Source organism: Pan troglodytes, chromosome 2 (genome assembly GCF_028858775.2).
Source record: "Pan troglodytes isolate AG18354 chromosome 2, NHGRI_mPanTro3-v2.0_pri, whole genome shotgun sequence".
NCBI classification, from domain to species: Eukaryota; Metazoa; Chordata; class Mammalia; order Primates; family Hominidae; genus Pan; species Pan troglodytes.
In genome coordinates this window covers 89084426-89102820 of record NC_086015.1, presented here as the reverse complement: position 1 = coordinate 89102820, position 18395 = coordinate 89084426, and the positions used below count along the sequence as shown (strand labels likewise).

General features: G+C 37.9%; 1 long non-coding RNA gene across 1 annotated transcript in view; it reads left to right on the top strand.

The window, feature by feature from the left end:
* LOC107970490 (uncharacterized) overlaps positions 1-13185 on the top strand; it is a 60263-nt gene extending 47078 nt beyond the window's left edge. The window contains exons 4-5 of the long non-coding RNA XR_001713082.2: positions 422-536; positions 12910-13185. This is a non-coding gene — a long non-coding RNA (uncharacterized LOC107970490). The remainder of the gene's footprint in view (positions 1-421; positions 537-12909) is intronic.
* The last annotated feature ends 5210 nt before the right edge of the window (positions 13186-18395 follow it).

Below are 18395 nucleotides of genomic sequence, written 5' to 3'. Positions count from 1 at the left end.
GAAATTTAACATAACACTTTACTGTTCTTCAAAACTCACAAGTTGACCACGTTGCTCACTGCTGTATGTAGACCAAGCTAACTATGGGAGGAATTTGGTTTCTAGCTTAATTTTAAAACAAATATAATAATGAGATTGTTTATTCTCAGTACTAGTCCCTTCCTTGCTTTAGGACTGAAACTGTCTATATAGCATTAATGAAAGCCTACAAAGCTAGAATTGTGGTAAAGGCCTGAATTTTGTTAAGACTTAGGCAGAAGTTCAGTGATAACCAGCCATTGTTTGTTTGCTTTTCCATAATTGCTTACAGCTCAGAAAGTCACCTAACTAGGGGTTACAAGATTGAAAACTTCTCCAAATTACTCCTATGGATAGGGTCACTATTGCAACACCTAAGACTGATGTTCAAGTTATTTTTCAGACCTTGCATTCTGATGAACCAACTGACACCAACCAGACTTGTGTCCCATACCAAGGAACTCACTCAACTGGTCCTGTGAACCCCACCCAGAAACTGATTCAGCACACAAAGACAGGTTTGACACTCCTATGATTTTGCCTATGACCCAACCAGTCAGCATTCCCCATTCCCTAGCCTGTCAAAATATCCCTAAAAAAAAACTTTAACCTCTGAATTCTTAGGAAGGCAGAATTGAGAACTATCTCCCATGTTCTCATTTAGCTGAATCTGTAATTATTAAACTCTTTCTTTACTGCAAACACCTGCAGTCTCTGCGTATTGGGTAATTCTGTGCAGTGGGCAAGAAGAACCCATCTGGCTGCAACAGGGCGCTGATCATGCTTTTCATTGCTTGTAAAGTAGTGATTCTATGCCAGGAGAAGCAAAAAGAGAAGACCTCAGGCTTCTGCCTGCCTCTAGTGAGTGCTCAGTTCCTGAAGCATGGGTATCACTTAGACTGAAGAGTGGCATTGTCCCCACCCTCAGATCTGGAGCCCTGACTCAAAGGTTTTGCCTGGGGGAAGAAGCAGGACCTAAAGCTGATAACTCCTAATTTCTTCCCAAAGTCCTGACTTCATTTGCAGCAGGATGTAAAGGCCAAGCCAATAGGTACGCTTAATAACAGTGGACATTGAGGTTGAGTACAACTGAAAAGTGATTAGTAGATTTGGTGAAGGTATGGTCTAAATTTGTCCCAACCAGTTTGCAAGAGAGAGTGGGAAAAACCTACTGGGAGAATTCCTTCTGGGGAAAGCATGAATATCAAATGTGGACCTAAAGAGTTGTTCCTTCAAAGGAGTGTAAATTTGATTGAATTAATATCTAGAGCAATTTAGGCTTTAGAAAATTGTTGAAAACAATAGAACAGTCACTCAGCAATTATTGGAGCTTCACAGCTGGTTGTGGTCAGGGAAAGCAGCAAAAAAAGCCCTGCCAAAAAAATGGTCATTTCAAGGTGACTAAGCTGCAGTTTCCTGAGGAGCATCATCCCAGGTTAAACATAGCCATGGTAGGCAGTGGGTTGGGTGGGGGTGGGAGGTAAGGGGAAAGAGATAATAGACCAGTTCAGCCAGTCACTAAACAAATAGACAAACATGCAGCAATAACAAGCCACCCCTCTCAGGGGGGTGAGGGGATTCCAAGTGTCGGTGCAATATAATATCTAAAAAGCCTACATTCCAACACAAAATTATGAGACATGCAATAAAACCAGAAAATATAATCATACACTTAGAAAAAGCAGGAAATAGAAGCTGTTGATGAGAGCAACCAGATGTGGGATTTAACAGGAAGAGACATCTAGATATTATAAATATTTTCAAATAACTAAAACTAAAAGAAATAATGATTAAAGAAGCAAAGGAAGATGTAATCACTATGTTGCCTCAGAAAATATGGAGAAAAATTATTGGAAAAAAATCTGGAGTTGAAAGTATAACTAAAATAAAATATTTACTAGGGTTGATGAAGAAATGATTGGAATTGGTGAAGAAAGAATTAGCAAAATTGAAGATAAATCAATAGAAATTATGTAATCCAAAGAATGGAGAGAAAAAAGAATGGAGGAAAATGAACAGAGCCTCAGAGAATCCTTTAAATGCTCCAATATGCATAATAGGGTTTGTCTGTGTCCTCACCCATATCTCATCTTGAATTATAACTCCCACAATTCCCATGTGTCATGGGAGGAACTCGGTGGGAGGTGATTGAATTATGGGGGTGGGCCTTTCCCACGCTATTCTCATGATAGTGAATGAGTCTCTCAAGATCTGGTGGTTTTAAAAAGAAGAGCTCCCCTGCAAAAATTCTCTTTGCCTGCCACCATCCACATAAAATGTGACTTGCTTCTCCTTGCCTTCTGCCGTGATTTTGAGGCCTCCCCAGCCATGTAGAACTGTGAGTACAGTTAAACCTTTTTCTTTTGTAAATTATCTAATCTTGAGTATGTCTTTATCAGCAGCATGAAAATGGACTAATACAACACACATAATAGCACTACCAGAAAGAGAAGAAAATGAAGAGAAAAAAATTTGAAAAAGTAATGGCTGAAAATTTCCCAAATCAAAGAGAAATTAGACAATACTTTGATATAAATAAAACTGAAGACACATCATATCAAAATGTATCAAATGCAATTACAGCAATACTTAGAGGGAAATTGATAGTTACAACTAACTATATGCAGAAAAAAGAAAGATCTCAAATCAATAATCTAAACTTCTACTTTAATACACAAGAAAAAGAAGAGAAAACTAAATTGAAAGCAAAGAAAACAATAAATATTAGAGCAGAAGTTAATGAAATAGATAATAGAAAAACAAACAAAAAAAACAATGAAACCAAAGTTGTTTCTTTTAAATGGTCAATTAAAATAACAAACTTTTCCCAGGATTGACTAAAACAAACAAACAAACAAAATGAGAGAAAGCACTTAAAGTACTGGCAATGAGAAATAAAAGTGGGGGAGACATTATTACAGACCTTACCCGAATATTATGAATATTGCATATGTTGAAAAATTAGATAATTTAGATGGATTGCACACATTCCTGGGAACATGCAAACTCTAAAACTGACTTGAGAAAATACAATATGAATAAAACTATAACAAATAAAGTGTTTGAATCAGTAATAAAAGGATTACCCACAAAGAAAAGACCAGGCCTAGATCCTTCAGTGTGAAATTATTCCAAATATGTTAAGCAGACTGAATACCAATTCTTCAAAAAATCTTTCAAATAATAGAACGAGAGGAAAAAGTTGTAATCTTATTTTATTTTATTATTATTATACTTTAAGTTTTAGGGTACATGTGTACAATGTGCAGGTTTGTTACATATGTATACATGTGCCATGTTGGTGTGCTGCACCCATTAACTCGTCATTTAGCATTAGGTATGTCTCCTAATGTTATCCCTCCCCCCTCCCCCCAACCCAAAACAGTCCCCAGAGTGTGATGTTCCCCTTCCTGTGTCCATGTGTTCTCATTGTTCAATTCCCACCTATGAGTGAGAACATGTGGTGTTTGGTTTTTTGTCCTTGCGATAGTTTGCTGAGAATGATGGTTTCCAGTTTCATCCATGTCCGTACAAAGGACATGAACTCTTCATTTTTTATGGCTGCATAGTATTCCCCGGTGTACATGTGCCACATTTTTTTGAGGCTAGACATACCAAAATCATAAAAAGACTTTGCAAGAGAAAAAACATTCAGACCAATATTTCTTATAAATATGGATACAAAAGTCCTCAACAAAATAATAGCAAATCAAATCCAGCAACAAACAGAAATAATTATACTTCATGATGTGATCCAAAAGTATCTGAGACAGATTTCAATCAATTTAGAAAGTTTATTTTGCCAAGATTAAGGACAAACCTGTGACACAGCCTCAGGAGGTCCCAAGGACACGTGCCAACGGTAGTTGGCTCACAGCTTGGTTTTATACATTTTAGGGAAACAAGAGACATTAATCAATATATATAAGAGGTACATTGGTTCTGTCCAGAAAGGCGAGACAACATGACTCAAAGATGGGGAGAGTGGTAGGGGTAGGACTTCCAGTTGATAGGTAGATAAGAGACAAATGGTTGCATTCTTTTGAGTTTCTGATTACCCTTTCACTGAAAACACAATTTACATATGAGGAAGATAGAGGAATAGTCACTTATGCCTTAGTCTGGCTTAGTGAATCTGCATTCTTAAATAAACAAGAGGGCAGAGGAAGCAAACAGGCATATATTATTTGTCTGGGTGAGCAGAGGGATGACTTTGAGTTCTGTCCTTTGTCCTGCACCTGTGAAGATAAGCTATCAAATTACATTGCCAAGGTGAAATTCAACAGATCTGTTTTAGGGCAAAGATTTTTGAGGCCCCCAAAGAATTTCCTTCTTCACAAATTGTGAAGGAGGTATGGTAGCTTTTTAATTTTTATAGCTGTCTCATTTAGAAATAAAATGGGAGGCAGATTTGCCTGATGCAGGTCCCTTTGGCTTAGTGATTTTAGGGTCTTGAGATTTGTTTTCCTTTCACAATGACTAAGTTGGATTTATCTAAGAAATGCAAGGTTGGCTTATCTAGCAATCGAGTAATGTAACATATCATATCAACAGATTAAAAAACAAAAAAAATACCCACAAGATTTTCTCAACAAATGTAGAAAAAGTACTTGATAAAATCAAATACTCTTGCATGAAAAAACTTAGCATAGAAGAGACTTTTCTCAACATGGAAAAAGGCAGATACAAAAAATCTGTAGCTAACATCATACTTAATGATGAAGGCTGGATGTCTTTTTTTTTTTTTTATAAGAGCGGGAGCAGGATAAGGATTTTTGTTCTCACTAGTTAACATTTAACAGTACTGGAGGTTCTAACCACGGGAAGGGCAATTAGGTAATGAAAAAATGCATTTGGATTAGAAAGGAAGAAGTAGAACTATCGCTATTTGCAGATAATGTGGTATTTTATATAGAGAAACCAGGGAAATTCACTAAAAGTTATTAGAATTAATAAATGAGGCCAGGCACGGTGTCTCACACCTATAATCCCAGCACTTTGAGAGGCCGAGGCAGGCGGATCACCAGAGGTAGGGTGTTCAAGACCACCCTGGCCAACGTGTTGAAACCCTGTCTCTACTAAAAATGCAAAAATTAGCTGGGCATGGTGGCGGGTGCCTGTAATCCCAGCTACTGGGGAGGCTGAGGCAGGAGAATCAATTGAACCCAGGAGGCAGAGATTGTGGTGAGCCAAGATGGTGTTGCTGCACTCTAGCCTGGGCAACAGAGCGAGACTCCATCTCAAAGAAAAATAAATAAATAAATAAATAAATAAGTTCAGCAAGAGAGTAGCACACAAAATCAATATGCAAAATAAATTGCATTTTTAAAATTGTGATGACTGATTTTATGTGTCAACCTGACTGGGCCATGGGATTCCCAGATATCTGGTTGGACATTATTTCTTGGTTGTCTGTGAGGCTATTTTCAGAGGAAACTAGCATTTGAATTGGTACTGAGTGAGGCAGGTGGTCCTCCCCAGTATAAATGGGCACAACCCAATCTATATGAGGATCCAAGTAAATCAAAAAGGTTGAATTTTCTCTGCCTAACTGCTTGAGCTGGGATCAATATCCTGTCCTAAGTGCTCCTGATTCTAGGTTTCAGAATCAGACTGAAATCTACACCATCAGCTTGCTGGCTCTCAGGTCTTTTAAATATACCATAGGCTTTTCTGGTATAGATGGCAGATTATGGGACTTCTCAGCCTTTGTAACTGTGTGAGCCAACACCTTACAATAAATATCTTTCTCTCTCTGTATTTATTATTGTACACAGAAACCACTGTACTCATCAATTGCTACCTTTGACCAACTCAAATTCAGCATTTTTAAAAATGGATAAATTTCCATTTCTTTGGAGTTTTTGTTTACTCTTTTGTGGGTATTATATTTGTACAACTTCTTGAGAGCACGTTTAAAGTCTTTTAAATTAATATAACGAGATAAGAAACTTTTAATAAACAGCATTATAGCATACATTATAGCATACATTACTTGAAAATTTCTCCTGTATATCACTGGCCACTTTTAGTTGCCTATAGCTAACTGAACAGTTATTAAAAATTCCCAAAAGAAATGAGCTGTAGTAAGGAATGTTTCCTTTATTTCCAGTTATTTTTTTCTATTTGTATTGGTATAGGGATCCATTTATTTTTGTCAAGGATATTCTAGCTATGTTTGTCCACCTCATTAAGATTAGGAGGTAAGACATCTACTAATTTACCACCTAGTACACTCTGACTATATGAAGTGGGAGCTCTTTCCTTCCCCATCTCCCAGCCTACTTAGGAATTCAAAATGTGAATCAGGAAGCATCATGTACTTTCAAAAAAAAAAAAAAGCGTGGTTTATCAAAGGCTATATTAAAGATGAAGGTGTGTAGTTTGGAGTTTTGTTCCATCAGTGTGGACTGAGCAGCTGTTTGAAGAGTATCATCAATTACTTTAATCTTTTTTTTTAATTGACGAAACAAAATGGTTCTAAAAAACGTTTTGAAACAACTGTGAACAGATGAAGAGTCACTGGATCATTTATCTAAGTAAACCTATGCATGGCATGGCATTACATTTCATTTAATCTAAAAATGTATTTATCTGATGGCTGAATAGGAACAGCTCCAGTCTACAGCTCCCAGCATGAGTGACGCAGAAGACAGGTGATTTCTGCATTTCCAACTGAGGTACCAGAACCATCTCACTGGGGCTTGTCAGACAGTCAGTGCAGGACAGTGGGCACAGCCCACAGAGCATGAGCCAAATTAGGGCGGGGCATCGCCTCACCTGGGAAATGCAAGGGGTAAGGGAATTCCCTTTCCTAGCCAAGGGAAGCTGTGACAGACAGCACCTGCAAAATCAGGTGACTCCCACCCTAATACTATGCTTTTCCAATGGTCTTAGCAAAAGGCACACCAGGAGATAATATCCCGTGCCTTGCTCAGAGGTTCCCACACCCACAGAGCCTCACTCATTGCTAGCACAGCAGTCTGAGATCGAACTGCAAGGTGGCAGTGAGGCTGGGGGAGGGGCGCCCGACATTGCTGAGGCTTGAGAGGGTAAACAAAGCAGCCAGGAAGCTCGAACTTGGTGGAGCCCACCGCAGCTCAAGGAGGCCTGCCTGTGTAGACTCCACCTCTGGGAGCAGGGCATAGCCAAACAAAAGGCAGCAGAAACCCCTGCAGACTTAAATGTCCCTGTCTGACAGCTTTGAAGAGAGTAGTGGTTCTCCCTGCATGGAGTTTGAGATCTGAGAAGGGACAGACTGCCTCCTCAAGTGGGTCCCTGACCCCAGAGTAGCCTAACTGGGAGGCATCCCCCAGTAGGAGCAGACTGACACCCCACACGGCCGGGTACCCCTCTGAGACGAAGTTTCCAGAGAAATGATCAGGCAGCAACATTTGCTGCTCACCAATATCCGTTGTCCTGCAGCCTCCACTGCTGATACCTAGGCAAACAGGGTCTGGAGGGGACCTTCAAAAAACTCGACAGACCTGCAGCCGAGGGTACTGACTGTTAGAAGGAAAACTAAAAAACAGAAAGGACATCCACACCAAAATCCCATCTGTACATCACCATCATCAAGGACCAATGGTAGATAAAACCACAAAGATGGGGAAAAAACAGAATAGAAAAGCTGATAATTCTAAAAATCAGAATGCCTCTCCCCCTCCAAAGGAATGCAACTCCTTGCCAGCAATGGAACATAGCTGGATGGAGAATGACTTTGACGAGTTGAGAGAAGAAGGCTTCAGATGATCAAACTTCTCTGAGCTAAAGGAGGAAGTTCGAACTCATCGCAAAGAAGATAAAAACCCTGAAAAAAGATTAGATGAATGGCTAACTAGAATAACCTGTGTAGAGAAGTCCTTAAATGATCTGGTGGAGCTGAAAACCATGACACGAGAACTATGCGACAAATGCACAAGCTTCAGTAGCCCATTTGATCAACTGGAAGAAAGAGTATCAGTGATTGAAGATCAAATGAATGAAATGAAGCGAGAACAGAGGTGTAGAGAAAAAAGAGTAAAAAGAAATGATCAATGCCTCCAAGAAATATGGGACTATGTGAAAAGACCAAATCTACATCTGATTGGTGTACCTGAAAGTGACGGGGAGAATGGAATCAAGTTGGAAAACACTGTGCAGGAAACTATCCAGGAGAACTTCCCAAACCTAGCAAGGCAGGCCAACATTCAATACAGGAATTACAGAAAACATCACAAAGATACTCCTTGAGAAGAGCAACTCCAAGACACATAATTGTCAGATTCACCAAAGTTGAAATGAAGGAAAAAATGTTAAGGGCAGCCAGAGAGAAAAGTCGGGTTACCCACAAAGGGAAGCCCATCAGACTAAGAGCTGATCTGTCAGCAAAAACTCTACAAGCCAGAAGAGAGTGGGGGCCAATATTCAACATTCTTAAAGAAAAGAATTTCAAACCACAATTTCATATCCAGCCAAACTAAGCTTCATAAGTGAAGGAGAAATAAAATACTTTACAGACAAGCAAATGCTGAGAGATTTTGTCACCACCAGGCCTGCCCTAAAAGAGCTCCTGAAGAAAGCACTAAACATGGAAAGGAACAACTGGTACCAGCCACTGCAAAAACATGCCAAATTGTAAAGACCATTGAGGCTAGGAAGAGACTGCATCAACTAACGAGCAAAATAACCAGCTAACATCATAATGACAGGATCAAATTCACACATAACAATATTAACCTTAAATGTAAATGGGCTAAATGCTCCAATTAAAAGACATAGACTGGCAAATTGGATAAAGAGTCAAGACCCACCAGTGTGCTGTGTTCAGGAGACCCATCTCACGTGCAGAGACACACATAGACTCAAAATAAAGGGATGGAGGAAGATCTACCAAGCAAATGGAAAACAAAAAAAGGCAGGGGTTGCAATCCTAGTCTCTGGTAAAACAGACTTTAAACCAACAAAGATCAAAAGAGACAAAGAAGGCCATTACATAATGGTAAAGGGGTCAATGAAACAAGAAGAGCTAACTATCCTAAATATATATGCACTCAATACAGGAGGACCCAGATTCATAAAGTCCTTAGAGACCTACAAAGAGACTTAGACTCCCACACAATAATAATGGGAGACTTTAACACACCACTGTCAACATTAGAAAAATCAACAAGAGAGAAAGTTAAAAAGGATATCCAGGAATTGAACTCAGTTCTGCACCAAGCAGACCTAATAGACACCTACAGAACTGTCCACTCCAAATCAACAGAATATACATTATTCTCAGCACATCGCACTTATTCCAAAATTGACCACATAAATTGACCACATTGTTGGAAGTAAAGCAATCGTCAGCAAATGTAAAAGAACAGAAATTATAACAAACTTGTCTCTCAGACCACAGTGCAATCAAACTAGAACTAAGGATTAAGATACTCACTCAAAACCACTCAACTACATGGAAACTGAACAACCTGCTCCTGAATGACTACTGGGTACATAACAAAATGAAGGCAGAAATAAAGATGTTCTTTGAAACCAACGAGAACAAAGACACAACATACCAGAATCTCTGGGACACATTCAAAGCAGTGTGCAGAGAGAAATTTATAGCACTAAATGCCCACAAGAGGAGGCAGGAAAGATCTAAAACTGACACCCTAACATCACAATTAGAAGAACTAGAGAAACAAGAGCAAACACATTCAAAAGCTAGCAGAAGGCAAGACATAACTAAGATCAGAGCAGAACTGAAGGAAATAGAGACACAAAAAACCCTTCAAAAAATCAACGAATTCAGGAGCTGGTTTTTTGAAAAGATCAACAAAATTGATAGACCACTAGCAAGACTAATAAAGAAGAAAAGAGACAAGAATCAAGTAGATGCAATAAAAAATGATAAAGAGGATATCACCACCGATCCCACAGAAATACAAACTACCATTAGAGAATACTATAAACACCTCTACACAAATAAACTAGAAAATCTACAGGAAATGGATAAATTCCTGGACATATACACCCTCCAAAGAATAAACCAGGAAGAAGTTGTATCCCTGAATAGAGCAATAACAGGCTCTGAAATTGAGGCAATAATTAATAGCCTAACAACCAAAAAAAGTCCAGGACCAGATGGATTCACAGCCGAATTCTACCAGAGGTACAAGGAGGAGCTGGTACCATTCCTTCTGAAACTATTCCCATCAATAGAAAAAGAGGGAATCCTCCCTAACTCGTTTTATGAGGGCAGTATCATCCTGATACCAAAGCCTGGCAGACACACAACAAAAAAAGGGAATTTTAGACCAATATCCCTGATGAACATCGATGCAAAAATCCTCAATAAAATACTGGCAAACCAAATCCAGCAGCACATCAAAAACTTATCCACCATGATCAAGTGGGCTTTATCCCTGGGATGCAAGGCTGGTTCAACATATGCAGATAAATAAACATAATCCAGCATATAAACAGAACCAAAGAAAAAAACCACATGATTATCTCAATAGATGCAGAAAAGGCCTTTGACAAAATTCAACAGCCCTTCATACTAAAAATTATCAATAAATTAGATATTGATGGGACGTATCTCAAAATAATAAGAGCTATTTATGACAAACCTACAGCCAATATCATACTGAATGGGCAAAAACTGGAAGCATTACCTTTGAAAACTGGCACAAGACAGGGATGCCTTCTCTCACCACTCCTATTCAACATAGTGTTGGAAGTTCTGGCCAGGGCAATCAGGAAGGAGAAAGAAAAAAAGGGTATTCAATTTGGAAAAAAGAAGTCAAAGTGTCCCTGTTTTCAGATGACATGATTTTATATTTAGAAAACCCCATCGTCTCAGCCCAAAATCTCTTTAAGCTGATAGGCAACTTCAGCAAAGTCTCAGGATACAAAATAAATGTGCAAAAATCACAAGCATTCTTATACACCAATAACAGACAAACAGAGAGCCAAATCATGAGTGAACTCCCATTCACAATTCCTTCAAAGAGAATAAAATACCTAAGAATTCAACTTACAAGGGATGTGAAGGACCTCTTCAAGGAGAACTACAAAGCACTGCTCAACGAAATAAAAGAGGACACAGACAATTGGAAGAACATTACATGCTCATGGATAGGAAGAATCAATATCGTGAAAGTGGCCATACTGTCCAAGGTAATTTATAGATTCAATGCCATCCCCATCAAGCTACCGATGACTTTCATCATAGAATTGGAAAAAACTACTTTAAAGTTCATATGGAACCAAAAAAGGCCCCACATTGCCAAGTCAATCCTAAGCCAAAAGAACAAAGCTGGAGGCATCATGCTACCTGACTTCAAACTACACTACAAGGCTACAGTAACCAAAACAACATGGTACTGTTACCAAAACAGAGTTATAGACCAATGGAACAGAACCAAACCCTCAGAAATAATACCACACATCTACAACCATCTAATGTTTGACAAACCTGAGAAAAACAAGCAATGGGGAAAGGATTCCCTATTTAATAAATGGTGCTGGGAAAACTGGCTAGCCATATGTAGAAAGCTGAAACTGGATCCCTTCCTTCCACCTTATACAAAAATTAATTTAAGATGTATTAAAGACTTAAATGTTAGACCTAAAACCATAAAAACCCCAGAAGAAAACCTAGGCAGTGCCATTCAGGACATAGGCATGGGTAAAGACTTCATGTCTAAAACACCAAAAGTAATGGCAACAAAAGCCAAAATTGACAAATGGGATCTAAGTAAACTAAAGAGCTTCTGCACAGCAAAAGAAACTACCATCAGAGTGAACAGGTAACCTACAGAATGGGAGAAAATTTTTGCAATCTATTCATCTGACAAAGGGCTAATATCCAGAATCTACAATGAACTCAAACAAATTTACAAGAAAAAAACAAACAACCCCATCAAAACATGGGCGAAGGATATGAACAGACACTTCTCAAAAGAAGACATTTATGCAGCCAACAGACACATTAGAAAATGCTCATCATCACTGGACATCAGAGAAATGCAAATCAAAACCACAATGAGATACCATCTCACACCAGTTAGAATGGTGATCATTAAAATTCAGGAAACAACAGGTGCTGGATAGGATGTGGAGAAATAGGGACACTTTACACTGTTGGTGGGACTGTAAACTAGTTCAACCATTGTGGAAGACATTGTGGTGATTCCTCAAGGATCTAGAACTAGAAATACCATTTGACCCAGCCATCCCATTACTGGGTATATACCCAAAGGATTATAAATCATGCTGCTATAAAGACATATGCACACGTATGTTTATTGTGGCACTATTCACAATAGCAAAGACTTGGAACCAACCCAAATGTCCATCAATGATAGAGTGGATTAAGAAAAAGTGGCACTTATACACAATGGAATACTATGCAGCCATAAAAAAGGATGAGTTCATGTCCTTTGTGGGGACATGGATGAAGCTGGAAGCCATCATTCTCAGCAAACTATCGCAAGGACAAAAAACCAAACACTACATGTTCTCACTTATAGGTGGGAATTGAACAATTAGAACACTTGGACACAGGAAGGGGAACATCACACACCAGGGGACCTGTCATGGAGTGGGGAGAGGGGGGAGGGATAGCATTAGGAGATATACCTAATGTAAATGACGAGTTAATGGGTGCAGCACACCAACATGGCACATGTACACATATGTAACAAACCTGCACGTTGTGCACATATATCCTAGAACTTAAAGTATAAAAAAATATGTGCTTATCTGACTGTTAGATTTGGGTTGTGTCAGTACCTTATGTCAAGCTCAATTCTTCTTCAGACAGAGACAATAAATAAAGTTGAAAATATTTTGTGGGAAAAAAGATTAATTTTATATGACTTGATTGAATATTTGGTATTCTTTTTTTTTTTTTTTTAGGTGGAGTCTCACTCTGTTGCCCAGGCTGGAGTGCAGTGGTGCAATCTCAGCTCACCACAACCTCTCCCTCATTGGTTCTAGCGGTCCTCCTGCCTCCACCTCCCAAGTAGCTGGGATTACAAGCATGTGCCACCACTCCTGGCTACTTTTTGTATTTTTAGTAGAGACGGGGTTTCACCTTGTTGGCCAGGCTAGTTTTGAACTTCTGACCTCAAGTTATCTACCGCCTCAGCCTCCCAAAGTGCTGGGAATACCGGTGTAAGCCACCATGCCCAGACCTCCTATTATTTATTAAAATAAAATAAAATAAAATAAACCTGATAGATCTTTGGGAGGTGGTTGTATAGGTAAGTATGTTTGAGTGTTAAGACACTGTAAGATAAATGTTCAAGTGGTAATTGAGAAGGAACTTAAACTGGCAGCACATTTTACTTTCTGGTGATTATTCATTATCTGTGATGCAATAAGTTCGTAATAGTCACTTTACTGGGTATATAAAAGGTGCTTGATACTATTTTGTTTAAATGAAATTACAGCCAGCAAATATCCTTTGTATGTTAATTTTTATTAATTTATACTTAGCTTATATTTCCACATTTGAAAAGTAGATTTTTTTGTTTTTTACTATGTCTATAAATTATAAGGTGAAAATATAAAATGTAGTAAATATAATAAGCTCCGAAAAATAACATTTTTGTTATGGCAGAGATAGTGACAAGGGTTTTTTTAATTCTCTGCTATTTCTTTAACTAGTTATAAAATAGCCTATCCCTGAGATTAATTTGAACCTACTGTGACTTATAAAATAACTGAATGTGCAACCGACTTTTTAAAGGTCACAGGGAATTGAAAGAAGTAGATGAGTAAGATGGTTAAATGCCTTTTTTTATTTTTATTTTTTCTTAAGTATGAGTTTTTCTGTAAAGCCTTAGAGAGACCTTTGGCCCAGAAAGTAGTTGAGTAGGGATTAAGTTCTTGCAGGAAAAAAAAAGAAAGTTTGTTCCCTGAAGGTATTAGAAGGATCCCAGCTGTTGGGGTACTACTCCCTGGTTATGATTGGCACTGAAATGTCAAAGCTCAAAATCCCAAGCCACTAAATTATCTGCTTTAATCAGGCAAGGACTGTCTACCGCCCACAGCTCCGCATCAGCCAAAAGCTGCCTATCTTAGTTTCTTACAGTCTTTTGACTGAGGAGACACCTCCCCATGCCCCTTCAATTATGTTTCCCTTTTCTTCCCCAAAGATAATTTTTTTCTATTATACTCCTTTAAAATATCATTTTACTTATAAAACATTTACTTATAAAATTTATAAAACCCTTTTACTTGTTAGCTACATAGAGAAAAGAAAATGATATATGACCATTGAATCATTCATTTAAAGAATATAGTTTGACTTTAGGTATCTAGATTTGTCAGAGGAGACATATCTAGATGCATAATAATTTAATATAGATTAGTAATAATAACAGTTTATATAATATAAATATATTAATTTCATATAGACATATATCCTTACACAAAACTGTGTGTGTATACATATAGAGGCATATAAGTGTGTATATATATATCTCTATATATGCATGTATGTGTACATATGTATATATGTGTGCATGTATATGTTTATAGAGAGAAACAGACCCAGAGAGAGAATTCATAACTTTGCAGGAAGCCCTTAAAAGCTATTTACATGGAGTATCTTTCTTGTTAGAGTTGATTCCCCACTAAGCAGACATGTTTTACATTTTTAAAATTTTTGGTCTTTACAGGGAGTCTGTCTTGTCATTAAAAAGAAAAAAAAAGAAGCTGCCTCACCAATTAATTCCAATGGTATCTTAAGACTTCTTATTCAGTTCTATAACAGTAAAAATTCTTCTAAATACTTTGCACATATCATTAGGCTATTGAATGACCTGGAATCAAAAGTTTGCACGAAAATAATTAATCCTACTCTTTCTTACTACTGTTATATAAACCAGAGCACTTTAATGTACACCGCCTGGGGAAGTTGTTGAAATTTATATTCTGATCCAGGAGACCCAGAAAGTACCCAAGATTCTCTAGTCCTAAGAAGTTCTGGGGTGCTGCTGCTATTGCTGTGTCAACCATACTTTGAGGAACAAAGTCATAAAGAAGTGCTTCAAATTATCCTTCCTTGCCCCTATATACAACCCTTGCGGATCTCACTGTTTCTCTGGTAAATTTTAGGTTTTAAAAAGCTTACTCAAGTTCAAAGCAATTTCTTACTTGATTAAGAAGTTGTCCTCCCAAAGCCCAGTTCTGATTCAGTCTCAGAAACTTGAAGTGAAAGGGTTGAGGAGGACTTCCATGTCAGCTTCTTCAGTCAGGTTCAGCAGTCACAGACAACAGCGTGGGGAAGCAACAGAAGAATCCCTTCAAGAAAACAGACGGGGAGAAAAGGAAATAGAAAAAAATGCTTACTTGACATAACGTATGATATCAGTGCCCATTTGTGTGTCAGCTGTCTAAATATTAATTCTACTGAAGGCTTTTCAAAAAACCTAATCATTGAGGATTTTCATTTCTAGTTTCTTGATGAGGCTACTTGCATCCCTTGGTTATTTACTAACTGACTTGTTTTTCGAGCCATAGTTTAAGCATTCTATTGTGGCCACTTTGGTCTTACAGGAAGTGTCTTTCAAGATAACCTAGGACTGACACCCATCTGCAAAGTCCACACCATCTATGGGGAAACATCAACCTTTGCCCTACTTGTGCTCATGGTGTGCTATGTCCACGCAGCCTGCCTCCTTTTCTGTCCCTGGATAGGCACCTCAAGCCTCTTTCTCATGGTTAGCCTTTTTAGGCACGAGTGAGTCAAGTATCCGTCCTTGCATCCCACATGTTAAGCTATTTTAGTAGTTTTCTTGAAGCAACCTTATATGTAGAAGTTCTCTGAAGTTCGCAGAAAAAATATCTACATAACTTCCTGAAGAAATCTTTATGCTTTAATCTTATTCTGTTCGATCTTTAAGCCTCTTCTCATATACTTTAAAATGTGAGCTATGGGCAGAAAAATAATTTTCTTAGTTTATTTATATCATATTTTATATAGATGCTTTGGCATTTTGCTTTAAAGTGTGGATATGATTAGTATTCATTGTTTCTGGCTTTATGTTTTGAGCTAAACCTTGCCAGAGATAGTACAGTCCTATTACAGAAGCTTATTCCATATGTATTATCTCATTTAGTCTTTACCCTGTGAGATAGGGCTATTATTATTCCTACTTTAGAGATGAGAAAGTAAGGCACAGAAATAAAATCTATAAATCCAAGTATGTATTGGTCCCTTTTTCACTGTACACATTCATTTACCTTGTAAGTGTTGTATCCCATCTGGTGATTGGGTGATGCCACTATTCAATAATGTCAGGGGATCTGGTTGATGGACAGCATGATATGACTAGTGAATCCAATTGACATCAATCCACAGCCTTCTTTCTTTTTCTGAGCAGTAAAAGTTGTATTGGAAGTCATGGTGTGTGAGTTATTATGGCAGTGTATATAGCATTCAGTTCGTATATGGATAGTGTTAGCAGAGAGGGAGGGAAATAAAATCTGAATGCAGATAAATTATCACTTTCAATGATCATACATCTCCATCTCCTTCATGAAGGAAAAAGATCGGGCTTTTTCAGAAACAGATCTCAAAACAAGGATTCAAAGCACGTCGTGTATTTGAAAAGGCAGGGCACACAAATATGGAACTAGGAAAGTGATGCATACAAAACAGGGCAACCACGAGCAACTGGACTTCATCCCACAGGGACACTTGGGGAAATTGCAACAAGAATGTCTCAAAATTATTCCACCAGAAAAGTGAAATAAGTGGGGCATTCATATACGAAATCCTAAGAATTGTTAGCTAAGAATTTCAATGGGGTATTCATTTCTTCAGTATTTCTGGCATGCACATGCAGGCCAAGTAACCCAGTTGGGAGTGGCAGCTGGGGTGGTGGTGGTGGAAACACTCAGTAACAAAAATGTATACACTACCAGTTGGACCTCTGTCAGAGCATACTGGAAAGTTGGAGGAATATGAATGGAACACTGGCAACATCTCTCCATAAAAGTACATAAGGATGGCTGGGAACTGCCATGTGAATGGTACAGTTGGTCAACTGATTTTGGAAGATTGAATGTAGATCATGTTATTTTTTTTTTCTGTTTTTAGAAAAAAAATTATTTATTTTTTTAGCAGTTATTGTGTGCCAAATATATAGCTACAGTCATCAAGCAGTTAGAAGACAGGTACAAATTTCAAAGATAATTTTTCTGAAGAGGTGACAAGTAATATCAGGAGCAGCAGGGTAATTTTGGGGACTGCAGGGTCATGAAATCACCCTCTTGCAATGGTAAGTGATGAACTTACACTCTGTCAGGAATCTTCATGCAGGTAAATTATTATATGCATTACTTATATTGTACATACAAGTAGTTTTTGCCAAATCAATTATTTTCCATCAGTCATTGTCACTTTGCAGATCCAAAATAATCAACCTGCTCCTGTCAGAATAATGCTTCTACGTAAATATGCTCAGAGGTTGTGAGTATTCTTGGAAAAATTCAGTAATCATCAGTGCAATAGCTAGAACCTACTTGGTTAGATTATATTGTTAAACTCTTGGATAGTCTTTATTCCTGGTATCATGGCCATTATGTTTATGAGACCATGGAGGAAAGAAGTTCAGGGTACCTAAGGTAAAAGTCTGACTGATATCTGCAGCACAATTCATCTAAACTCCACACTTCTGCAATAAGCTCCTTTTGAGGTTCATGTGGAATGTGGAATACAATTTTCTCATGCTCTCTGCCCATTCTGAGATATCCAACCTCAACCTTCATTACCCCAAATGCCTACTATTTACTAACTGGTTGCCAAACTTGTTGCTTCTTCACAGGCTCTGAACCATCTTGGCAGACTATTGGCAACTATATAACCTTGTGTAGCTCATGGACTCTAATTTAAGAGTTTCATCTTCCCAGTGGGTCAGCAATGGGCCCATCAAACAGTTTGAATACTTATCCTAAATTAGCCTATTGAATCACAGCTCTATATATCAATGAATTCAGGATGCTTTAAAATTATGCCTTACTCAACTTTGTTAAGCATCTTTCATATTCATTTCTACAAATTTGATACATATATTTTAATGGCAAATTCCCTTGATTCTTTTTGTGTATAACACTTTATTTCTTGCTCTAATTATAAATTTTACCATAATCTCTTACTCCACCCAAGCCATGTTAAATTTATATTCCTTTTACTTGTCATTCAGTATCCAACCACTGGACAAGATGAACTTTAGTTTTCTTTTTATATCTAAGGACAGCTTCTTCAGGCATGGATGATACTGAATTTCTAAACGAGATGCACAGTAAGTCATGTTTCATTGGAATTTTGGAGGTTGATCTATTTCATGTGTTTTAATTAATCTGTAGTATCTTCTTAGCAATTAGTAAGA